Here is a 26,860-nt window from a genome sequence, read left to right as displayed (position 1 = left end):
AAATCCTCACACACTGTTGCTGGGAATGTACATTGATGCAGCCACTATGGGAAACATTATCGAGGTTCCTTAAAGATTTAAAAATAAAACTACCATATAATCTAGCAATTCCAAGTCCAGATATTTATCTGAAGAAAATGAAAATACCAATTCAAAGAGTGATATGCACACCTATGTTCAATGCAGCATTATTTACAATAGCAAGATATGAAAACATGGTATATATGTACCCACAATAGAATATTACTCAACCATAAACAATGAAACCTTGCCATTTGTGACTACTGGTTGGATCTAGAAGGTATTATGCTAAATGAAATAAATCAGAGAATGATAAATACTCTATGATTTCATTTCTCTATGGAATTTTAAAAATAAATAAACAAACAAAACAAACCAGAAACAGACTCATACATACAGGAAATGAACTATTGGTAACCAGAGGGTGAACGGGCTTACAGGAAAATAAGAGAAAGGGATTAAGAAAAAAAAATTCCAGTTATGAATAAGTCATAGGGATATAATGTAGACTATAGGGAATATATTATAAATGTTTATGGTGACAGATGGTAACTTGACTTATCATGGGGATCATTTTGTAATGTATAAAAATATTGAATCACTATGATGTACACCTGAAACTAACAGGATATTGTAAGTCAACTGTACATCAATAAAAAAGTTAAAATTAGCAGTAAAAAATGTTTTGTAATTGTTAGAGACTACATACAATTTATACATAAAAGGTCTCATAATTTCAGTGAATGTCCATCTCTCCAAAATGATCTTAGTATTTATTTAATAATAGTCCAATTAAAAATGTATCTCCAATTAAAGTCACAGTTACCAAAGTACTAAGAATTATTTATGGAATAATTGTAATATTTTTAAGGAATATGTTTTCTATTTTAAGGTAAAAAAAATTACATATTTTTGTTAAATCTTATATATGATTATAAACACAATTTTCTGACTTATCTACTCTAGAATATACTTTGTAAGATATTAAGTTTCAATCCGATTTAATATCTGTAACTGTATTCTTTGCAATCCTCCAACAAAGAAAAGATTTCAACAAATACCCTTTTCAAGTCATATAGTGGGTAGTATGCTAAAATTAATAATTGTACTTATTTCACATTCATTAATATTCAGATTTTTTAAAAGATTTTATTTTTTATTTGAGAGAGAGAGAGAACACACAGAGGGAGAGGGAGAAGCAGACTCCCTGTTGAGCAGAGAGCCCAATGCAGGAATTGATCCCAGGACCCTGGGATCATGACCTGAGCCGAAGGCAGATGCTTAACTGACTGAGCCACCCAGGCACCCCCAGATTTTATTTTTAAATAACTAATATGGTTTCCTCAGTATATACATGTAAGATTATTAATTCCATTTTATTAAGCCAAAACAGGCAATACAAAAACTTACTTTTTCCTAAGATGTTTTATATTATTAAATTGTAGTACCACTTTTTAAATCTAAACTAATTTTTCATCGTCTCCAGTTTTATTTTGTATAAATATAAATTTAAAAGTCTATAACAAAGCTCATAATACAGTCACTAAAACATATGTATTACTTTCAGTTCCCTGAAAACATGAAACATCTGAAAAGTTCTTTTTCCTTGGATTTGTTAGGAAAATTAGTGATAAACATTTTTATAGATAATTGTAAAATTCAAAGACAGAGAATAGTAGCTCTCCTAAAGAAATACTTAATGGAATGCATCTCCATTCAACTCATGGGAAAACATGGGAGAGGCAGCCAAAGAAAGAAAGCTATTTTTTTTTTTGAAAATATGTGATTTCTTTCTTAGAAGTTAAGATTTTATTGCCATTTTATTTATTAAAAATATAGAAATTCATCTTATTATAACACTGGCATTATTCCTACCATTGCCTAATTTAAAGGATAGTTCCTAACTGAGAAGTCCTACTTTAGTCAGAAATTAAAAAGTTCCTTCATGCTGTCATCCTCACTAAAGTTGAAAACTTATCCAAATCTTGTCCTGTGAGAGACCTGAATACGTCCTGGTGATGGAACTGCATCTGCGGCAGCGTTTGGTGCTACATCCTTCTATTCAACTCTTTGTCTTTGAGATGCAAGTTCCCTTTTCCCTCTCTTTTTCCACTCCTCTCTTTCTAATCCAAGTCAACCTTCTGCCTTGTCCTCTCCTTTCTTCTATCCCTAATTTCATCTACTTCAGGCAAGCACACTTTTGAATCTTTTTATTATCTAGTTAGGCCAGAAAGTTTTAGTATACATTTATGTTTCACTTTAAGATGAAGGAAGAAAAAAGTTGCCCTTGTGTTCTCAATGAAAGAAGAATGAGGACAGGAAATACAAAACACATAGATTAATTCCTGGAAATATACTGCTGTCATCTAATCTTGAGTACCTTTAGATTTAGAACTCTAGGCTACAGAATCCTACGATTCTTGAATTTGAAGTAGAAGAGTAACACAGATACAGAATAGAGGTCTATAAAGACTTGGAAATTGTCAAGGTAGAGCTGGTAGAAAGGATTTAAGTGAACAATGGTAAAGTGGATTGCAGATGAACCTGAATGTAAGAGAAGATAAAAACCGGGCATTCAAAAGGAAAGATCTTGATACTGAAATGCAAGGCACAGAAGGCACAATTATTACTTATAAATTCAGACAACCAGTAAGAAAGCAAGCCAATAATGAGATAGTGTAGGCAGACAGGAAACAGGAGCCTGTCTGTGCAATCTAGGCTGCACAGAATAGACACACAAACTAATAAAGAGAAAAAAGTCAGCATCTCCAGGTGTGGGGTTTGGAGAACAGGAAGAATAGCCAGCTAAACATAATTTGTTACACAATCAAATTTTTCCTAAATAAAAAATCTTTATCTGATTTCTCCTAGGACAGAAACTAATCAAAGACACAGACAGTATATGGAAAATTCATATCCCAATTAGATACATTGGTACATTTAGTTTTAAAAAAGAACAAAGACTAAGGAGAAAATAAAAAATTATAAATACTTGGGGTGTCTGGGTGGTGCGGTCAGTTAAGCATCAGACTCTTGGTTTTGGCTCAGGTTGTGATCTCAGTGTCACGAGATCCATCTCCAACCTGGGCTCTGCACTCAGAAGTCTGCTTAAGATTCTCTCTCCCTCTGCCCCCCCCTCTCAATAATAAATAAATCTTTAAAAAAAATTAAGCTCAAGCTTATTTTATAAAAGGTATAATTTAGAATGCTATATGCACTAAACTCCTAATTATAAATATCTATCATTTAGACTCTCTACAGTGGAAAGAAAAAGAAAAAATACTTCAGATTATGGTGCAGCAGTTAACTACTCATCCAATGAACTGTCAGGTTGTTCACAACTCTAGTGATGTCAAGTAGTGCCCAAGTATCATCCTTAAGAACTTGAATTTCCTTACATTTTTGTGAATTAAGCATTAAGCTGTGTTAATGTTAACATATATTCCATTAGGACAAATACCATTTGTGTGAAAGCCATCCGTGATGACACATAGGTAAGTATCAGATTGAAAACTTGCATTCAATCCCTCATGTAATTTATATCATGGAATCTCTCAATTAGTTGGGAGGTTCCTTGGCCAGGAAAAACATAAGTGCCAAGGTATTTGGATACATACCAATACTGATACTATAAAATATTTATTAACCATAGTCATGTCTAGTTTTATTCTGTTCTATTAGCACAACTACTAGTAGAAATATCAGTGGTTTTCAAAATCTTATATTGAATTTTTAAGGAATCTTTAAAATAAATATTTTCTGAAATAAATTTGATTATATTTTGTATTATTCATGCTATATGATGCAAAAAACTAAAATCAGCAGGCTTTGTTTGTTTTTGTTTTTCTTTTAGGCAGAAAATGTTGCCCAGATGACATGTATCTCATGACCAATCTCTGGGAGAAGAATAAAACTACTCTGATTTTTATAGCAGAGATCTGACCTTACTTGGTAGTCATAACAACCAACAAAGGGAAATATATCAAAGCAAAGATATCTTCTTTCAATTATCAACATGGAATGCCCACATTTTTGAGGAATGTTTATCTAAAAGTACAACAGAAATGATTAATAAATAAAGTGTACCTGTATTTTATGAGGTAAAATAAAGAAGGTTCCCACTTTCACACAATTCCTACCATCATGATGGGTAATGTTTCCATTGTAAGTAATTTTTTTTAAAGGGATGTAATTACTAGAAAGCAGGAGAAAGTCATGATTATTTTTAATTAGAACAAGTATGTCAATAGTGCTATTCAGGTTAACTATACCCTTAACTGATTTTCTGGGTGCTTGATTATCAATTACTGAGAGAAGCACATTAGAGTCTCCAACTATAATAATGGACTTGTCTATTTTCTTTACAGTTCTATCAGTTTCTGCATCATTTATTTTAACAGTATGTTGGTAGGTATATAGACATTAAGAATTGTTAGGTCTTCTTGGAGCATTGGGCCCTTTATCATTATGTATCTCCTCTATTTCTGATATTTTCCTTCTTCTGAAGTTGGCTTTGTCTGAATTTATATAGCTAGTCTAGCTTTCTATTTATGTTAACATGGTATATCATCCCTTTATATTTTAGCCTGAGTATTTATATTTAAACTGGGTTTCTTGTAGACAGCGTATAATCAGGTCTTTTTTTTTTAAATGCACTCTGATAGTCTCTGTTTTTTAATTGGCATAATTGGACTTTCTACATTTAAAGAAATTAGTGATACAGTTGAACTAGTATCTACATGTTTGCATCTGTTTCCAATTTGATGTACTTGTTCTTTGTATCTTTTTTTCTGGCTTCTCTGGTTTTTATTGAACTTAATATAGGAGTCTATTTTATTTCCTCTCTTAGAATATTAGCTATACGTTTTAAAAATAAATCTTAATGAATGAGCCAGAGTTTGAATACACATTTTTAAACAAATCTAAGTCCACGTCAGAAGCCACTGTATTATTTTGCAAGCAGTACAGATACTATATGAGTATTCCCACTTTCTATCTCTCATCTCTTATGATTACTGTCAGTGATTTCACTTAACCATATGCTATTATCACCCAATACATTTAGATTATTGTTATCTTGAACAGTTATCTTTCAGATTAAGAAGAAAAATAATTTTATTTTACTTTCATTTGTTCCTTCTCTCAGTCTTCCTTTTTCATCTAGATTCAAGTTTCTGACCTCTATCATTTCCTTCTCCCTGAAGAACTTCTTGAACATTTGAAAGACAAGTCTACTGGTGATGGATCCCTCAGCATTTGCCTAAGAATATCTTTATTTTTCTTTCATTTTAGAAGAATAACTTTTCTGGAAATATAAGTCCAGGTGGGTGGTCTTAAAATTTCCTTCTTCTTTTAATACTTTACATGTTCTGTTCCACTCTCTTCTTGTTTGCATGGTTTATGACAAGAAGTCTGATGTAATTTGTATCCTTGTTCTTTTATTGCTAGAGCTAGGAGGCATCATTTTTCTCCCCTACCCCCCAACCTAGATACCTGGACACCTGCTGGAATCAGCATGAACACTCACCACCTAACTTGCTAACACTGCATGCCCCACCCTTGTGTTCTCCTGGGGACAGCCCCCCTCACTCAGCAGGAGTCCATCCAAAGCAGTGCAAGACACATCTCATTCTGCAAGCAGCCCCAGCAGGGGCCAGCACCACTCTAAAGTAACTCTTACTCTGGGGAAAGGAGAAAATAACCACATGTACTAGTGCCGCTGCAGCCCTGGCAGTGGGTTGGGAGCAGACATCTGATCTGACTGTTGGCCCCATCCACAAAAAAAACAAAACAAAACAACACCTGATATAGGGCAGCACAAAGAGAGACCCTGATAGCTCAGGGTCACTGCGACCCCAACATATAGACTGGTGGCAGACATCTGTTCTGACTGCAGGCCCCACTCACCAGTGAAAGCCCCTCAGGAGGACAATGCAGGCAATGCCTTCTGCAGGTTACTGCAACCTCAGTTCCAACAAATGGGCTGAGGACAGACTTTTGGTCTGATGAAATTCAAGCCCAAACCAGCCTCAGACTGGCCCCTTAGCAGCATAGAAAACAAACCTTGACCATAAGAGGCAAAGAGAACCATTGCATACAACAGGGCTAAAGGCAAATATGGCTCAGCCACAACAGATGCAACATACATAGAAGACAATCTCAAGTGCCTGGTTCTAGTGAACAGGAGATATTGTACTAGAGGGCACTACAAGAGCTCTTCTTCATATGGCCACTATTTTCAAGATCAGGAGATATAACTGACCTTTCTAATACAAAAAGAGATGCATAGAATTGGACAAAATGAGGAGACAGAGAAATATGTCCCAAATGAAAGAACAGGATGAAATCACAGCAAAAGAACTAAATTAAACAGAGATAAGCAATATGCCTGATGGAGAATTCAAAATAATGGTGATAAAGATACTTACTGGACTTGAGCAAATAGTGGAGGATATCATTGAAACCTTCAACAAAGAGATAGTAAATATAAAAAAGAACCAATCAGAGATAAAGAACTCAATAACTGAAATGAAGGAAAAAAAAAAAAAAAACACTAGAGGGGAGAATAAATAGTAGCCTAGAAGAAACAGAAGAATGGATCAGCAATTTGGAAGACAGTAATGTAAAGCAACCAAGTTGAACAGGAAAAAGAAAAAAGAATAAAACATGAGAATAGATTAAGGGAACATACCAAAACCATCAAGCTTAATAATACTTGCATTATAGGGATCCCAGAAGAAGAGAGAGAAAAAGGGGCAGAAAATTTATTTGATGAAATATTAGCCGAAAATTTCCCTAGGGGAAGGAAACAGTTATCTAGAGCCAAAAGATACAAAGAGCCCTGAATAAAATCAACTCAAGGAGGTCCACACCAAGATATATAATTAAAATGGCAAAAAAGTAGTGATAAAGAAAAAACTGTAAGAGCAACAAGAGGAAAGAAAATAGTTACATACAAGAGAAACCACATAAGGCTAACAGCTGATTTTTCAGCAGAAACTTTATAGGACAGAGGGAGTTACATGATATGCTCAAAGTGATGAAAAAGAAAAATCTTGCCACCAAGAATGCTCTATCCAGCAAGGCTATCGTTCAGAATAGAAGAACAGATTAAGAGTGTCCCAGGCAAACAAAAATTAAATTAGAGGAATTCATCACCACTAAATCAGCCTTACAAGAAGTGTTAAAGGGAATTTTTTGAGTGGAAAGGAAAAGCCATAAAAGGAGAAAGAAAATTTCGCAGGTACATACAAACATAATAAAAGTAATAGATTAATCACTTAAAAAATTAGCAAGGAGGTGAAAGCACAAAAGCAGTAAAACAATTATATCTATAAAAATCAGTCAAGGGATTCACAAAATAAGAGGATGTAAAATGTGACATTATAGACATAAAGCATAGGGGAAGGGAGTAAAACTTTAGTGTTTTCCGAATGGGTTCAAACTTAAGTGACCATCAATCTAAAATAGATTGTTATGCTTTCGATATGTAAAATTATGTATATATGTAAAATTACATATATGTGTAAAATTAATGGTAAAAAAAAACTAATGGTAACCACAAATCAAAAATCTTTAAGAGATAAGCAGAAAATAAAGAGAAAAGAATCCATATCACTAAAGAAAGCCATCAAACTGAAAGAGAAGAAGCAACAAAGAACTGCAAAAACCACCATAAAACAAATAACAAATGGCAATAAGTACATACATATCAATGATTACTTTGAATGTAAATAGACTAAATGCTCCAAAGACAAAGGGTAACTGAATGGATCAAAAAGCAAGACCCATCTATATGCTGCCTATAGGAGACTCATTTCAGACCTAAAGACTTATGCAGATTAGAAGTGAAAGGATGGAAGATCATTTATCATGCAAATGAAAGCAAACAGAAAGCTGGAGTAGCAATACTTATATTGTACAAAAGAGACTTTAAAACAAAGACTGTAGCAAGAGACAAAGTAAAACACTACCTAATCATAAAGGTAATATCCAACAAGAAAATATAACAATTATAAATATTTATGTACCCACTTCCACTATTTGCAGATGACTTGATACCATGTATAGAAAACCCTAAACTTTCCATCAAAAAAATATTAGAGCTGACAAACGAATTCAGTAAGATTGCAGAATATAAAATCAACATACAGAAATCCATTGTATTTCTATACACTAATAATAAAGCAGCAGGAAGAGAAATTAAGAAAACAATCCCATTTATAATTATACCAAAAATAATACAATACCTAGGAATAAACTTAACCAAGGAGGTGAAAGACCTCTACTGAAAACTATAAAACACTGATGAAAGAAATTGAGGATGACACAAAAAAAAATGGAAAGATATTCCACACTCATGGATTGTTATAACAAATATTGTTAAAGTGGTCATACTACCCAAAGCAATCTACATATTTAATGCAATCTCTATAAAAATATGAACAGCATTTTTTGTAGAACCAGAACAACTAATCTTAAAATTTATATTTTAGACCCCAAATAGCCAAAGCAATCTTGAAAAAGAACAAAACTGGAGGTATAATGATCCCAGATTTCAAGATATACTACAGAGCTGTAGTAATCAAAACAGTACAGTACTAGCACAACAACAGAAACACAGATCAATGAAGCAGAGTAGAGAGCCCAGAAATAAACATACAATTACACAGTCTATGACAAAGGAGACAAGGATATGCAATGAGGAAAAGGCAATTTCTTCAACAAATGGTACTGGGAAAACTAGACAGCTACATGCAAAAGAATACAATGGAACCACTTTCTTATACCATACACAAAAATAAACTCAAAAGGCATTAGGGACCTAAATGAGAGATTTGAAACCATAAAAGTCCTAAAAGAGGGCACAGGTAGTCATTTCTCTGACTTTGGTTGTAACAACATTGTTCCAGATATGTCTCTTGAAGCAAGGGAAACAGAAGCAAAAATAAACTATTGGGTCTATGTCAAAATAAAAAGTGCTACAACAAAGGAAACAAACAACAAAAGTAAAAGACAACCTACTGAATGGGAGATGATATTTGCAAATGGCATATGATAAAAGGTGTAGCCAAAATATATAAAGAACTTATAAAACTCGACACCAAAACAAAACAAACAACAAAAACCGCAAACAATTCCACTACTGGGTATTTACCCAAAGAATACAAAAACACAAATTCAAAATACATGTGCACCCCTATGTTTATTGCATTATTTACAATAGCCAAATTAGGGAAGCAGTGCTAGTGTCCATGGATTGATGAATGGACAAAGAAGTGGTGTGTGTGTATATATATATATATATATATATATATATATATATATATATATATATATATATATAATGGAATAATTACTAAGCCATAAAAAAGAATGAAATCTTGCTGTTTGTAGCAATATGGATGGATCTAGAGGGCATAATGATAAGTGAAAGAAGTTAGGCAGAGAAAGACATATATCATACAATTTCATTTATATGTGGAATTAAAGAAACAAAAGAAGGAAGAAGAGACAAACCAAGAGCAGACTCTCTTTTTTTAATTCCAGTATAATTAACATACAGTGTTATAATAGTTTCAGGTGTACAATATGGTGATTCAAAGATGCCATATATCACCAGGCACTCATCACAAGTGTACTCCCTAGTCCCCATTCCTCCACCCACCTTGCCTCTGATAACCATCAGTTTGTTCTCAATAGTTAAGAGTCTGGTTTTTTTTTTTTGTTTTTTTTTTTTGGCTTGTCTCTTTCTCTTTCTTTTTCTTTGCTTGTTTGTCTAATTTCTAAAATTCCACATATGAGTAAAATCATATGCTGTTTGTCTTTCTCTGACTTACTTCATTTAGCATTATACACTCTAGCTCTATCCATGTTGTTGCAAATGGCAAGATTTCATTCTTTTTTATGGCTGAATAATAACAGGTAGGTTTTTCTGTTGGTGTCCCTTTACTATCACTTTCTGTATGCTGCTATAAAATACTAATATAAAAAGTTTACTTTAAACAAATACCTAATTTTGAGAACTCCCAATACTTCGTGCTGGGAATATCCCCAGCTTATTCTCTGGCATGTAATGGATGACAGATTTGTCCTTCCTGACCTGATATACTTCCTGTTGATAGTTTGTAATTTCAACCAAATGAAATTTTAAATATGCAGGTTAAACTACTAGAGTGGTCATTCAATTTGGCCATTAATCATTATGAGCAATAGGTTAGAAATAGTAATTTCCTAAGAGGCTTAAGACCTTATTGAAGTAGATGTTCACATTCTTACCAGTTCTCATTCTTATTTTCATTTATAAAAAATAAATTTTAATGTGCCAACTACTTATCACTTACTTATCTGCAATAGTGATTTCAGATTAAGACTCCAAATTTTTGAATCTTAACTCTTTTTCAAAACTGAAAGCAATATGCTGGCTCCAAAGCAATATCATATACAACAAAGGAACTAGTACTAAAATTTTAATAACAAATAAAATTTATTAGCTAATTAGCTAATAATCTTTCTACCATGTACATGGCTACTACCCAAAGAGATACGTCATTTAATCCATTTAATCTTTGCTTCAATTCTACAGAGTAAATATTAGAGTAATTACTACCCTTTATTTTTTAGATAAAAATTTGAGTGTAAAAATAATTTAATTGCTCAAGATCAGATATCCCTTAAGATGTAGATTCAGATATCAAACCAAATGCTCTTTGACTCCAAACTGAGTGCCCATTCCAGATACTCTGAATGGAACTAGATTAGATTTCTATATAAATAATTTGGTTTGGTTTGAGGTCTTGCATACTGAGAGAAATATACAAATCTGACAGAATTCATAGAGTATACTAAAACAATAAACAGGAAAATATGTCATGAAAATTGAGTTCTCACATTTTTGCCTCTCCTTTTAAGAACATTTTAGCAGAATGATGAGAATTACCCCACTGTGTAACTTCAAAAAATGTCCTGGTGAAATATGTTAGAGAAACTTGTTACCTACTCATGATAGGTTAGTAGAAAGTTGTAACCTGAAATTTTTAGATTTATAACTATTGCCCAAGAAATAATATCCAAAGCATTAGTTAAAAAAGGAAAAGATTAGTGGTGGGAATGTAAAATTGAGAAAAACTTCTATTTCCAGTGCTTAGCCAAAATTTTTGTCTATTGCTCTATTGAGAGAAGAAATAGAAATGTTGGGAAGTGTATTTTATTATGTAAGAGTAAAATAATATTCAGGAATATTAGGGGTCTTCAGGAAGCCAGCATTAAAACGTGGGTTCCTGTTCTCAGAACGTAGTGCCAAGTCGTGGTACTCTCTGAGTCTTAGTTTCACCACCTATAGAGTGCAGGTACTTTCCCTCTCTCCCAGTATTTCCTGGAAGCAAATTCACAACTATGGATAAGCCCTTTATAAATTCTACATTTATTTTTAATACAAAATTGTATGGTTCTCAAGTGCTATGGACATGTGCAGTGTCACCTCTCTGGACACTTTTAAACGTCATGTTCTTTGTTTAAAAAAAAGTTTTTAAGAGATTCTTAATATGGTAGATGTTTATATCCTCCCAATATTCATATGTTGAAACCCTGATCCCCAGTACAATGGTATTTGATGATAGGGCCTTTGGGAGGTAATTTAGGTTAGATGAAGTCTTGAGGGCCATGGGGTCCTCATGGTGAGATTGTGCCTTTCTAAGAAGAGACACCAGGGAGCTTGTGCTCTCTTGCTCACTCTCTCTCTTCCATGTAGGGCACAGAGAGAAGTTGGCTCTCTATAAGGCAGAAAGAGTGCCATCACCAGAAACTGACCATGCTGCTGCGCTGATCTTAGACTTCCACACTCCAGAATCATGAGAAAATAAATTTCTATTTTTAAGTCACCAATTTATGATATTTGTATGGCAGCCCTAGCAGACTGAGACAGAAGGATACATTATAATGATGATTTATTTGAATTATGTATTTTAAAAACAAAAACAAAAACAAAACTAAGACTGCATTGGGTTATTATGTCTCAATACTATAGATTTTTACCATTCTTATAAATGAAAATTTATATTGTAAATTTTAAATACAGAACTATAATTCAGAACTAAATCACAGTCAAAAGGGAAATAAATAATTCCATGGATTTATTAGCAAGTGCAACTGTAAAGTTCTGAAGAGTGAGAAAATGTTCCATCTTCAGCCAAAATTATTCAAGCGTAACTCGATCAAAGATAATATGCAGAACGCTGCCTTCAGTGAGACCACAGGACCAGAAGGCTTCAGATGGACACAAGCCAGTTCTGAGTGCTGCAGCTGACAGGAATTATCTCAGCAGTTCAATTACTGTTCTTTCCAACTCTTCTTCCATATTAATGTTTATATAAGTTCCCAAAGCTGCCCAAATATCATTTATATGGAGGAATACTGCTCCTTTGAAAAGCAGAGCAGACTTAAAACTCTACAAAGAAACTAGGAGAAACTGTACATCTAGTGACTCAATCAAATTTATAGGCTGACCTTCCTATTTTAACCAGAGTGGAGTAATAAAGAGAAAATATGAATTCAAGACAATGTTATCCTGATGATGAACACTGGTGAGCAAAGATTAGTAGACGAAGAGATCATAGCTAATAGCTGAAAGGAGATTATATAAGTGATCCATCTACTTCAATAGCTCTTTCTTCCATGATAAACTTAACACTGTTCTTTCAGAACATTGTGGAAATCCTGCTACTCTCCAGGTATGGACTGAAAAATCACTAACTCCTTTGATTCACTCCATTTCTATTTTACACAAATAGACCATATTGACTTCAAATAAGAATTTATGGAAAAACAAAATTACACTATCTTTGCACAATATTTTACTTTTTAATTTTTATTTAGAAAATAAATATCTCAAATGAATTTAGACAACTTTATTTCATTCTTCAGCATCATTTTCAAGTGTTTCATAAACTGTTTATCAGACCATTTTAAGAGATATTTCACTATTTCTATTAATTTATAAATTAATTATAACAAATATTTTGTAGTGCTACAACATACAAAAATAACATTTTGAAAAATATATTATGGCCCTGGATTGCAAATGAGGATATCGAGACTTTTTAAGTTCACTATCTAGAATTAAGATATTCAGTGAACTCAAAAGAAAATATTCTTCTATAGAATAGACTTTTATAGACTTTCTATTCAAAGAGGGAAACTGAGTAAATGTTTCATACTCCCATTTTAAATTTTCTCTAGAAAATGTTTCCCATGTTTCATATCCTCATTTCTTTCCACCATGCTTCCCACATAAAATTATAGATTATTTGAGGTGGCACAGTTGGTTAAGCACCCAACCCTTGTTTTGGGCTCAGGTCATGATCCCAGGGTTGTGGGATCTAGACCCATATGGAGCCCTGTGTTGGGCTCCATGCTCAGCAGGGAATCTGCTTGAGATTCTTTCCCTCTGCTTGCGTGCACACATGGGTGTGTGCACACACATGCTTTCTCTCTCTTTCAAATTAGTAAATCTTTTTTAAAAGTTATAGATTATGATTAAAACCGTAAAGTCCAGGTAAATGCATAAAAGCAATTTTCCATTTCTATCCAAGAAGAATGGATTCTGAAATTCTTGTTGATCCTTTATTTCTCATGTTTAATCCTACAATCACATTTAGCTCCTATAATAACTTTCTTAAATGTGCAGTTAAAATGTACCCTTTTGGTTTCAAATCCACAGCATAATTTCCCTCTACAAGCTGTTTTTACTTTTAAAAAAAATGTAGTCCAACAGTACCCTATTTTTTTAAACATTTATTTTGTAGTTATATATTCACAGTCAGTTTCAAAGAAATATGCCAGGATGTCCTGTGCACTCTTCACCCAGCCTATCCCAATGGTAATATCTTCCATAATTTAGTACAACATCAAAACCAGAGAGTTGGAATTAGTTCTCCATTGTTTTTGCTGAGCTAAATGAGTTAATGAATTTTCTCTAAACCTTCTAAATTTTACATAATACATCTTTATAAAGGTGTGAGTGTGCGTGCATGTGTAAACATGTGTATAAATAACTACGTTAAATATCTGAAAATTAGCTATTCCATTCCCTTTTCTTTCACACAAATACTTTTAAGCTCCACTATTTAAAAATTATTTTTACTTAAATATCTTTTTTTTTTTAAAGATTTATTTATTTATTTATTCGACAGAGATAGAGACAGCCAGCGAGAGAGGGAACACAAGCAGGGGGAGTGGAAGAGGAAGAAGCAGGCTCATAGCGGAGGAGCCTGATGTGGGGCTCGATCCCACAACGCCGGGATCACGCCCTGAGCCGAAGGCAGACGCCTAACCGCTGGGCCACCCAGGCGCCCCTTTACCTAAATATCTTAATCATACTACATTTATAATCATTCTTTGCTTCCTTGCCATAATTCTTCTAAAGGTAAGTTTCAAAATAATAAATTAACTGGATAATATGTATTCTTTATCTAGACTTAATACAAATGAAATGAATTTAATATCATCTCAGGTGTCTAAAAATGCCCTCAGGAATATCGCATTGGGAAGACACTTAAGGAATCTGTCTGCTTTTGAAGAGTCTGGAGCAATTGCCTCAATATAAATTTGACTTAGAGCTTAATGTTTCATTGTAATTTCTAGTATTGGTTTCTAATATCCTTACATAATAGTATTTATAAGTTAAATATATCATTAATTTCATAATTTTCATGATAATGTTACGGCTAAATTTCATATTCCAGTTTTTGTGGAATTATCTCTAATCCTGATGGGAATTAATGTTGAAGCAGAGCTCTTTTTTTTCCCCTTCTGTTAATCCACTTACGTAGTCTTGAATTTGAGATTAATTTTGCTATATTTTATATTTGCATCCCTTATTTAGACATGGGTAGAGAAGTACAGATTTCATTTTAGGCTTTGACTTTCTTCAAAACTGTGTCTATGAAACAGTGTTAGCAAGTAGAAAGAGCCTAGGGATTGTTAGTCTTGTGCCTGGAGGAAAACTTAAAAAATAATATCACACTGAGATGTGGGCAATATTTTTTGTGTTCAAGCTTTAATATCTCTAACTTCCTGAGGTCTTCAGGAATCATGGAATACGTTTACAGTCAATCTGGAGCTGGATAAATAGAGAAAACTACAACGTTGGTCAATGTCTTTGATAGGACCCAAGGAAGTATTGCCCGATTGGTGATACTAAGTGAAAAGGAGGAATGGCAGAGTTGTAGGATTAGAAGATTTTCAGGCACATTTATTGTTTCCAATATCCACACAAGTTTGGAATTATTACCCTTACTTTAAAAATATGAAAAATAAAATTCAGAAAAGTAAAGTGACTTACCTAAAGTTGCAGATGTGGCAGTTATTGAAATCAGGGTACAAATTCAGTTGTGAGTTCTCCAAACACTTCGAACTTGCTCATTTGTTATAACAGCTAGAGACTTCAAGTGTTTCTTTTCAATTAATCTTTAAAAAAATAAAGATTAAAAAATTATTTTTCAATTAATGTCAAAACAACAATGCATGTATAAATGCTATTTTCTAGGAACATGACAATTAGTCAAAAGGAAAAAGTTCAAACAAGTTCTAATAACTGAATTATGTGTTATTATAATTTTCAGAACTCTAAGTGTGCTAAGTATTCTGCATTAACAGATATTTGACATATCACATATCCCCTCTTGCATACCTGTCTAACCAGGGGGAGTTTCTGCATTGTCCAGGTGGGACTTTTCTTTCCATATCATTACTGTCCATTCTGTGAGTGCTTCAAGAACCTCAGCTGATGTTTTGGAAGATTGAGAGAAAGTTAATGAGTGTTCTGGATGTTTGACATGGGACAGAGTTGACATAGGTGCTAAGCAAAATTTCAGAGGACATAAAATTATTCTGCTAGATAATAAGCAGGCCCCACGGGCCCTACAGGCAGCATGTACCTAATGAGGCTACTGAAACTCTCTCCAAATAACTATAGAAATGGCCTCTGTGTTCCATACTTACTTGGACAAGGGAAGGGCTACAGGCATGCTCAATTTCAAGGTAGAAACCTGGCATTAGCCAAAATGTGCTCAACTGTCTCAACATCTTTATTTCTATCTAGTCTGCGCAATGTGAATTTTCCTGTCTACCAGAGGAAGATTGGGAATTGTGGGAAAGCAAGAAAAACACAAAAATACATATTCTAAGATTGTATGTAGCTACATGCATGTATGCGTATCCAGGTAAATAATACAAGTGTACACACGCATGCACATGCACACATTATATAAAAATATGCAGTAAAATATGAGCTCCAAGGACAGCAAGGATTGTGCTGACTTCCTCACCTTTGTGTTCTCAATGCGTATAAAGGTACTTAGCTTGGAAAAAAAAATTTCTTAAACACTTGCATACCCTGGGTATATATTCTAGACATTTGGTTTGTATATCCTAGATATTTTATGTAAGCCCCCAAGACCCACTTGCCACTCTTCACCACTCTTCTCTGTGCCATATGGAGCTAACTCTGTGAACCTCATCTAAAGGCTCTATTGGCCTCTGGCTTCAAGTTTGGTCCAGTCACTGGGTATAACGGGCGAGTGATTACAGGATGGAAAAACAATTTATTTCCATATCCTCCCTCAGAATTTGGCCATGTCTCTCTACCAGAAGGGTCATCAGAATTTGGTGAAGTCTGTACACCGAAGAATACAGCTTCTATCCGGGAGGTAATGCATCTCTTCTTTCTCCGTCTCTGTGACTGTTCCCTCCAACTGTATCTGAAGCCTACGGGAGCTGAAGCTCCAACAAACAGTGGGAAGCTTGATACTTCCCATTCATTTTAGCCACATATTCCTAAACAGCTCCGCTCATTTAAAATTTTTTGATTTTGACATGTGTCTCCCATCAGGACTCTGACTGATAAAATTCACTTCTTTTCTTTTTCTATAGAGTTTTAAATTAGACTTCTATTTCAGTGCCCACTCTCAAATAAACCATGATAATATTATAAAAGCCCTAGTTCTTCCAAAAGCAAGAATTCTTGCTGAGTCTCTCTTTGTCGACATTCTACCTTTCCAGCTCTAGGAGTTCCTGCTATATTTTTTGTTCAAAGCAAAAATGGTGTCAGATGAAGGGTAAAAAACAGAGGATTGTACATAAAGGAAAAGACTGTAAAACATGATGTACACAAAATACTTTTTCAAAGATAAATCATACCATCTTGCAGAACAGAAGTAAGTGAACGACAAGTAGCAAGAATTTCTCCGAAACAACTTTGCTGTGGACTCTGTAAGCGTGACTTCATTCTTTTTACTTCCTAGACTCTGCAGCTTTCCTTATCACTGGCTTCTTCTACTAGCAACAAGAAATAGAAATCACAAAAAAAGAATCACAAGTCTCATTTTAAAACTCTTTCCTCTTAAATCTAGACAAATTTCCTTTTTTCTGATAAAGAATTTCTCCAGAGTTTTAAGAGACCGCCTTCCCTCTTAACAGATTTCTTTTAAATCCGATTGCTGTTATGTTGTTCTCCTCTGATTCTTCAAATTGGTGTGTTTCCAATTCAGTCTTCTTATCAAGGCACATTATTACATAATCTTCTTTCTCTACTCCTTCTAACTAGTAAGAGTCTCTGCAGCCCTCCATAGACCTCAACTCAGTTCCTAAAAGTCATGTTGTTTCACGTTTTCAAACCTCACTGGAGGGAAGGAGTAATTGGAAGTGTGATGTGAAGCACTGTATACACAGTAAAATTACCTTCCCCAGCCCTCAGAGGAGACAGATGTAGGTGACTGAAAGGAGGTTATTTTCTTTTTGGATAGCAGAGCTCTCACCAATTATTGTTCAAAGACGACTTCATAGGAAAGTCAGAGGCATCAATTATTAGCCATTTTTCTCTATTCTTCTAACCCAATCATATCTCTAAAATTATTTCTAATGTAAACCCCATGGAAAGAATATAACCTCTTAGAAACAAAATTATATCCAAAATATAGATAGAAGAATAAAAGAAAATATACCCAAGTGAATTTTGATAAGCTTTGAACTGTCTCCTTCAGTCACTAATTAAGGTCAAATACAGCTCGCAATGTGCTTTGTCCTTGCGTTCAACAAATTCTTTCCTTTTCAAAATATCGAAGCAGTTATCATTCAGAAATGATCCAAGGAACTCTATCCAGGTGAGATGGATATTTTGGTCACTCTGATATTTGAGGTTTTAGGAGAAAGTTGAAAGACACTTGAATGTTGATTGCTAAGTTATTATACTGTTATAGTTATGTTATTTGCTACAATTAGTTATTCACACCAAGACAAGAACAAAGCTGTCTAATTGTGTTAGAGCTGATAGAACTGATTAAAAACTAAGTGAAATAATATGAATATTTCTCTTAAAACCTTACACCTGATCTTAGAAGTCAGATCAATTTAATTTAAACAGGGAGATTTTTTCCCCTTAATTCTTTGCTTTTGGTTCTTGAGAAGACATTGAAAAGTTTGTCTAAAGCCAAATGGATTTCATAATTAGTAGAAATAGCTTTCAAAGTAAATTGTCTTTTAAATATTGTACCTGAAGAATAAGAGAACTAATTTTAAAACAGATTAATAAATATATAAATGGCAACTAACATTTACCATTATACATCAGGAATTGTTCTAAGTGCTTACTGTGTCATTTTAATGAATCTACAGAATTAACCTAGGATATAAGTCATTATTATCTTCATTTTACAAATACGGGGATGAGACATCAAGGTTTAAATAACATGCCCACAGGCAGACCTGGCATTCATGAAAGAGATCTGTCGCTACCCAAGACCATGATTCTATCCCACATGTTAAATTTTAAATATGAAGAGTACCAATTTGTTACATAGTTATAAGAGTTCTTTTCAAAGTGCTAAAAATAGCACTGGTATATTTTAAATCACAATTCAGTGATCTCAGCAAATACTGTCCTATTTATTGCATTACTGTGAGTCTACTGATCCATGCACATGATTATAAGAGTTTTAAAATAAAAATGTATTTTTAGCATACATAAATCAGTTACTTAATAACCAAATACACACTTTTTAAAGTCTTAAATGAACCATTTAAACACCACTAGAGCTCTTATTTATAAGTGCCATTTTCTAAACATAAGTTTAAATTGCTTTCGTTTGAACTCTTAAACTTAAGGGAGTTCAATGTATTTACATTTCTAAGAGCAATAAGCATAAATTATAAGACAAAGTTAGAATCAGAGGTCTTGTCTCTTGGTCATTACAAATGAGGGCAGATGTATACAAATACCTGTTCAAGTTCTCTTTCAATTCAATTTGGCCTTCATCCCATTTTGTCTAATAATTCTATCTAGGGCCTGCATTTGGTTGAGGACAATAGCTGGTTGTTTGTTTCCTTTATACTAGGACAATCATCCTGTTTGATTCTCTTCTAAAACAGGTTTTATTTTTATTTTTAATAAACATAAGTAAAATTAATTTTGATTAAAATTTGCTTCTATAAATATTGTAATTTAAATGGTTCAAAGGAAAGCTATTGATGAATATTAGCAAAGATGAATTATTTATAACAGTGATGTAGTAAACAGAATTAGAAGAAAAGTGATAGATTGGGAGTATTTGCACTACTTATCCAAAATCCAAAATATATGTAGAACACTTAGAAATTGATGCAAATTACTAGAGAACTTAAGAAAAATATGCAAAAGATAAAAATCAACCAACTCACAGTAGAAGAAATATAAATGGCTAATAAACAAACAAAAATATTTTCTCATAAAAATCAAAACTACAAAACTGAAATAACCATAACATATTTTAACATTGTTGTTTCAAAAATGAATAGATTGAATGGAGGAGTTGAGATGGCGGAGGAGTAGGGGTCGCCTTTTTCAGCCGGTCCCAAGTCGACTAGGATACGTACCAGACCAGCCTGATCATCCACGAATCAGCCTGAGACGCAGGAAGATACATCTGGATCTCTACAAATGAACATCTCCAGCACTGAGTATTGAGGTACAAAGTGGGGAGCTGTGAAACCGCGCACAGATATCGGAAGATAAATGAAGGGGGAGGGAGCCGCCGCGTTCGGGCGCCGGGAAGCGGTAGCCACTTGCACGGGAGAGCGGGCGGACTCACGGAGGGCACCCATGAGAGAGTTAACTGAGACCATGAGCGGGGAGCACGCACTACCAGTCTGAGGGCCAGAGCTCCGGAGTGAGCACGAACCACACGGAAACGGAGCTCCGGAGCACGCGGGGGTGGCTGGCGGCTGGTGGTGTTAGAAACACAAAGGACAGAGATGCGCCGGCCCTGGAAGTGAGGGCTGGGACGCCGGGTGTGGGGCACACATCCCGGGACGCTGCAGGGTTGAGCAGCACCAACAGTAACAGAGTTAAAGTGGCCAGAACATCAGTGGAGAACGGGCCGCAATCCCTCTGTTCTGCGACAATGCAGCCGCTGCTGCTCTGACTCTCAGAAGAGGCACAGCAGACCGCAGGGAAAGCCGCCAGAGAAAAAAAGCCTGGAAATACCGGCTCACAGTGTGCCCATCCCCATCCCCCCTCGCAGGGGACACGGAGACTCTACCCAAACAGGGTTGCCTGAGTATCGGCGCGGCAGGCCCCTCCCCCAGAACACAGAAGGCAGGCTGAAAAATCAAGAAGCCCACATCCCGGGGCGCCTGGGTGGCATAGTCATTGACTGTCTGTCTTCAGCTCAGGGCGTGATCCCGGTGTTCCAAAACGAGTCCCTCATCGGGCTCCTCCGCTGGGAGTCTGCTTCTTCCTCTTCCACTCCCCTGCTTGTGTTCCCTCTCTCGCTGGCTGTCTGTCACATAAATAAGTAAAATCTTAAAAAAAAAAAAAGAAGAAGAAAAAGAAGAAGCCCATATCCCTAAGATCCCCATAAAACAAGTGCGCACTGCCTGGGTCCTGGTCAATAACTTGGGCTCTGGACAACCCCGCCATCTCTCCTCATCAGAATGATGAGAAGGAGAAATCCCCCCCCCCCCAGCAAAGAAAAGACAATGAGTCTGTAGCCTCTGCCACAGAACTAATGGATATGGATATAACCAAATTGTCAGAAATGGAGTTCAGAGTAATAATGGTCAAGATGATGTGTAGACTTGAAAAAAATATTAACGAAAATATTAATGAGAATATAGAATCTCTAAGGGTGGAAATGAGAGCAAATCTGGCAGAAATTAAAAATTCTATGAATCAAATCAGTCAAAACTAGATGCTCTGTTGGCCAGGGTGAATGAGGCAGAAGTATGAATCGGCTAATTGAAGGATGGGTTAGTAGAAGAGAAAGCTAAAACAGAAACTTGGTTCAAAAAAATCCAATCTCAAGAATGAAGGTTACGGGAGATTACTGACTCAATGAAACGTTCCAATGTCAGAATCATTGGCATCCCCGAAGGGGTGGAGAAAAACAGAGGTCTAGAAGAGATAGTTGAACAAATTGTAGCTGAAAACTTCCCTAATCTAGCAAAGGAAACAAGCATTCGTGTCCAAGAGGCAGAGAGGACACCTCCCAAGCTCAACCATGAAAAACCTACACCACGTCACGTCATAGTGTAATTCGCAAATATTAGATCCAAGGATACAGCATTGAAAGCGGCCAGGGCAAAGAAATTTCTCACGTACCAAGGCAAAGTTATCAGAATTATGTCAGACCTGTCTACACAGACCTGGAATGAGAGAGGGGGGGGGCATTTTTAAAGCTCTTTCAGAGAAAAACATGCAGCCAAGGATCCTTTATCCAGCAAGGCTATCATTCAGAATTGATGGAGAAATAAAGACCTTCCAGAATCGCCATTCACTGACCAATTTCATAACCACGAAACCAGCCCTACAGGAGATATTAAGGGGGGGTTATATAAAAGTAAAAAGGCCCCAAGAGTGATACAGAACAGAAAGTCACAATCTATAGAAACAAAGACTTTACTGGCAACATGGCATTGTTAAAAACATATCTCTCAATAATCAGTCTCAATGTAAATGGTCTAAATGCTCCCATAATGCTACAGGGTGGCAGATTGGATAAAAAGACATGACCCATCCATTTGCTGTCTACAAGAGACTCATTTTGAACCTAAAGATACATACAGACTGAAAGTAAAGGGATGGAACACCATCTTTCACGCCAATGGACCTCAAAAGAAAGCTGGTGTAGCAATTCTCATATCAGACAGATTGGATTTTAAACTAAAGTCTATAGTTAGAGACACAGAAGGGCACTATATTATTCTTAAGGGATGTATCCAACAAGTGGATATGACAATTATAAATATATATGCCCCCAACAGGGGAGCAGCAAGATACACAAGCCAACTCTTAACCACAATAAAGAGACATATAGATAAAAATATGTTAATAGTAGGGGACCTCAACACTCCACTATCAGCAATAGACAGATCACCTAAGCAAGAAATCAGCAAAGAAACAAGAGCTTTGAATGCCATACTCAACGAGTTGAACTTCATACATATATATATAGAACACTACACCCCAGAACCAAAGAATACTCATTCTATTCTAATGCCCATGGAACATTCTCAAGAATAGACCATGTTCTGGGTTACAAAACAGGTATCAACCGATACCAAAAGACTGAAATTATTCCCTGCATATTCTCAGACCACAACGCTTTGAAATTGGAAATCAACCACAAGGAAAAATTTGGAAGAAACTCAAACACTTGGAGACTAAGAACCATCCTGCTCAGGAATGACTTGATAAACCAGGAAATCAAAAATCAATTTAAACAATTTATGGAGACCAACAAGAATGAAAACACAATGGTCCAAAACCTATGGGATACTGCAAAGGTAGTCCTAAGGGGGAAATACATAGCCATCCACGTCTCACTCAAAAGAATAGAAAAATCTAAAATGCAGTTTTTATATTCTCACCTCAAGAAGCTGGGACAGCAACAGAGGGACAGGCCTAATCCACTCACGAGGAAGCAGATGACCAAGATTAGAGCAGAAATTAATGAATTAGAAACAAGGAGTACAGTAGAGCATATCAACAGAACTAGAAGCTGGTTCTTTGAGAGAATTAATAAAATTGACAGACCACTGGCAAGACTTATCCAAAAGAATAGAGAAAGGACCCAAATTAATAAAATTATGAATGAAAAAGGAGAGGTCACAACTAACACCAATGAAATTGGAAGGATTATTAGAAACTTTTATCAACAGCTTTATGCCAATAAATTAAGCAATCTGGAAGAGATGGAGGACTTCCTGGAAACCTATAAACTACCAAGACTGAAACAGAAAGAAATTGATTTTTTAAATAGGCCAATTAAATATGAAGAGATCGAAACAGTGATAAACAACCTTCCAAAAAACAAAACTCCAGACCCGGACGGTTTTCCTGTGGAATTCTACCAAACATTCAAAGAAGAAATAATACCTATTCTCCTAAAGCTATTTCAAAAAATAGAAACAGAAGGAAAGCTACCAAACTCATTCTATGAGGCCAATATTACCTTGATCCCCAGACCAGGCAAAGACCCCATCAAAAAGGAGAATTACAGACCGATTTCCCTAATGAATATGGACGCCAAAATTCTAAACAAGATCCTGGCTAATAGAATCCCACAGTACGTTAAAAGGATTATCCATCATGACCAAGTGGAATTCATCCCTGGGATGCAAGGGGGGTTCAACATTCACAAATCGAGCGGTGTCTTAGATTTTATCCAGAAGGAAAAAGCCAAAAATCATATGATTCAATAGATGCAGAAAAAGCATTTGACAAAATACAGCATCCTTTCCTGATTAAAACCCTTCAGAGTGTAGGGATAGAGGATACATTCCTCAATCTCATAAAAACTATCTATGAAAAGCCTACAGCAAATATCATTCTCAATGGGGGAAAGCTGGAAGCCTTTCCCTTAAGATCAGGAACATGACAAGGATGCCCACTCTAGCCACTATTATTCAACAGAGCCCTAGAAGTCATTGTAACAGCAATCAGACAACATAAAGGGATAAAAGATCCAAATCGGCAAAGAAGTCGTCAAAATGTCTCTCGTCACCGATGACATGATACTCTATATGGAAAACCCGAAAGAATCCACTCCCAAACTATTAGAAGTTATAGAGCAATTCAGTAATGTGGCGGGATACAAAATCAATGCTCAGAAATCAGTTGCATTTCTATACATGAACAATGAGACTGAAGAAAGAGAAATTAGGGAACCCATCCTATTTACAATAGCACCAAAAACCATACGTTACCTTGGAATTAACTTAACCAGAGACGTAAAGGACCTATATTCTAGAAACTACAAATCACTCTTGAAAGACATTGAAGAAGACACAAAAAGATGGAAAAATATTCCATGCTCATGGATCGGAAGAATTAACATAGTTAAAACATCCATGCTACCCAGAGCAATCTACACTTTCAAGGCTATCCCGATCAAAATACTGATGACATTTTTCAAAGAACTGGAACAAATAGTCCTTAAATTTGTATGGAAACAGAAAAGGCCCTGAATCACCAAGGAACTGTTGAAAAGGAAAAACAAAGCTGGGGGCATCACAATGCTGGATTTTGAGCTGTACTACAAAGCTGTGATCACAAAGACAGCATGGTACTGGCACAAAAACAGACACATAGACCAATGGAACAGAATAGAGAACCCAAAAATGGACCCTCGGCTCTTTGGGCAATTAATCTTTGATAAAGCAGGAAAAAACATCCAGTGGAAAAAAGACAGTCTCTTCAATAAATGGTGCTGGGAAAATTGGACAGCTACATGCAAAAGAATGAAACTTGACCACTCTCTCACACCATACACAAAGATCAACTCCAAATGGATGAAAGACCTCGATGTGAGACAGGAATCCATCAAAATCCTGGATGAGAACATAGGCATCAACCTCTATGACATCGGCCAAAGCAACCTTTTTCATGACACATCTCCAAAGGCAAGAGAAACAAAAGATAAAATGAACTTGTGGGACTTCATCAAGATAAAAAGCTTCTGCACAGCCAAGGAAACAGTCAAAAAAACTAAGAGGCAGCCCACGGATTGGGAGAATATATTTGCAAATGACACTACAGATAAAAGACTGGTATCCAAGATCTACAAAGAATGTCTCAAACTCAATACGTGAGAAACAAATAAACAAATCAAAAAATGGGCAGAAGATATGAACAGACACTTTTCCAATGATGACATACAAATGGCTAACAGACACATAAAAAAATGTTCAAAATCATTAGGCATCAGGGAAATTCAAATCAAAACCACACTGAGACACCACCTTACGCCAGTCAGAATGGCAAAAATTGACAAGGCAAGAAATAACATTGCTGGAGAGGATGTGGAGAAAGGGGATCCCTCCTACATTGTTGGTGGGAATGCAAGTTGGTACAGCCACTCTGGAAAACAGTGTGGAGGTCCCTTAAAAAGTTAAAAATCGAGCTACCTTATGACCTAGCCATTGCACTACTGGGTATTTACCCCAAAGATATAGACATAGTGAAGAGAAGGGCCATATGCACCCCAATGTTCATAGCAGCATTGTCCACAGTAGCTAAATCACGGAGGGAACTGAGATGCCCTTCAACAGATGACTGGATTAAGAAGTTGTGGTCCATATATACAATGGAATATTACTCAGCTATCAGAAAGAACGAGTTCTCAACATTTGCTGCAACATGGATGGCACTGGAGGAGATAATGCTAAGTGAAATAAGTCAAGCAGAGAAAGACAACTATCATATGATTTCTCTCATCTATGGAACATAAGAACTAGGAAGATCGGTAGGGGAAGAAAGGGATAAAGAAAGGGGGGTAATCAGAAGGGGGAATGAAGCATGTGAGACTATGGACTCTGAGAAACAAACTGAGGGCTTCGGGGGGGGGGAATGGGATAGGGTGATCCTGGGTAGTAAGGAGGGCATGTGTTGCATGGTGCACTGGGCGTTATACGCAACTAATGAATCATCGAACTTTACATCGAAAACCAGGGATGTACTGTATGGTGACTAACATATAAAATATAAAATAAAATAAAATAAAATAAAATAAAATAAAATAAAATAAAATAATAAAATAAAATAAATAAAATAAAATAAAATAAATAAAATAAAATAAAATAAAATAAATAAAATAAAATAAAATAAAATAAAATAAAATATAAATAAAAATGAATAGATTGACAATATCTGATATAGGTGATGTTCTTGGGAAATATCATTTTTAACCTTCACATTACCTAAAAAGGACTGATAATATCCAGTATTGATGAATATTTAGGAAATCAATAGTCTCATACTCTGTGAAATTATGGAGAAAATGTGATATAATATCTTTGGAGCCCATTTAGTTGTGTAAACTAAATGTAAAAATTTAGTTTTTCATAAAATTTAAAAATGGGCAAAACTTTTAATTGATGTATAATTTATACAGTATGGAGAAATACACTTTTTCACAGTGAAACACATGAGAAAATACATTGCATCATTATATTGTGAGCAAACTGTTTTAACAATCAAAACGTTATGGTTAAATACTAGGATGTGGTTCTAATGAATAAAATCAATCTAATATACTGATACAAAGAGATCTCTAAGATGTGCTTTAAAGGATAAAGCCAATAACCAAAACCATATATAAACTGTATATATCAAATCAAAACTATATATAAAATATATAATCAAAACTATATATGAAATAACACTATATTACATATACTATATATATTACAGTGAATACTCATAGATGAACTCTTTTTCTTGTTTGAATTTTTAACAGAATTTATTTATATATCCTTTATGTAATAAATATTTAAAAATGGACAAGAAAATGAAAGACGGTTGTTGTTA

At 35.1% G+C, this 26,860-nt stretch overlaps 1 long non-coding RNA gene across 11 annotated transcripts in view; it reads right to left on the bottom strand.

The window, feature by feature from the left end:
- The window catches only part of LOC123801282 (uncharacterized), a 925,199-nt gene that overhangs the window by 243,778 nt on the left and 654,561 nt on the right, over window positions 1–26,860 (bottom strand). For all 11 annotated transcript variants that reach the window (XR_015727939.1, XR_015727938.1, XR_015727934.1 and 8 more), the window contains one exon: window positions 15,362–15,486. This is a non-coding gene — a long non-coding RNA (uncharacterized LOC123801282). The remainder of the gene's footprint in view (window positions 1–15,361; window positions 15,487–26,860) is intronic.

This window comes from Ursus americanus, chromosome 20 (assembly GCF_024610735.1).
Source record: "Ursus americanus isolate L20-20 chromosome 20, mUrsAme1.1.p, whole genome shotgun sequence".
Classification (NCBI taxonomy): domain Eukaryota; kingdom Metazoa; phylum Chordata; class Mammalia; order Carnivora; family Ursidae; genus Ursus; species Ursus americanus.
The sequence above is the reverse complement of the archived record's forward strand: the minus strand, read 5'-3'. Positions and strand labels throughout refer to the sequence as shown.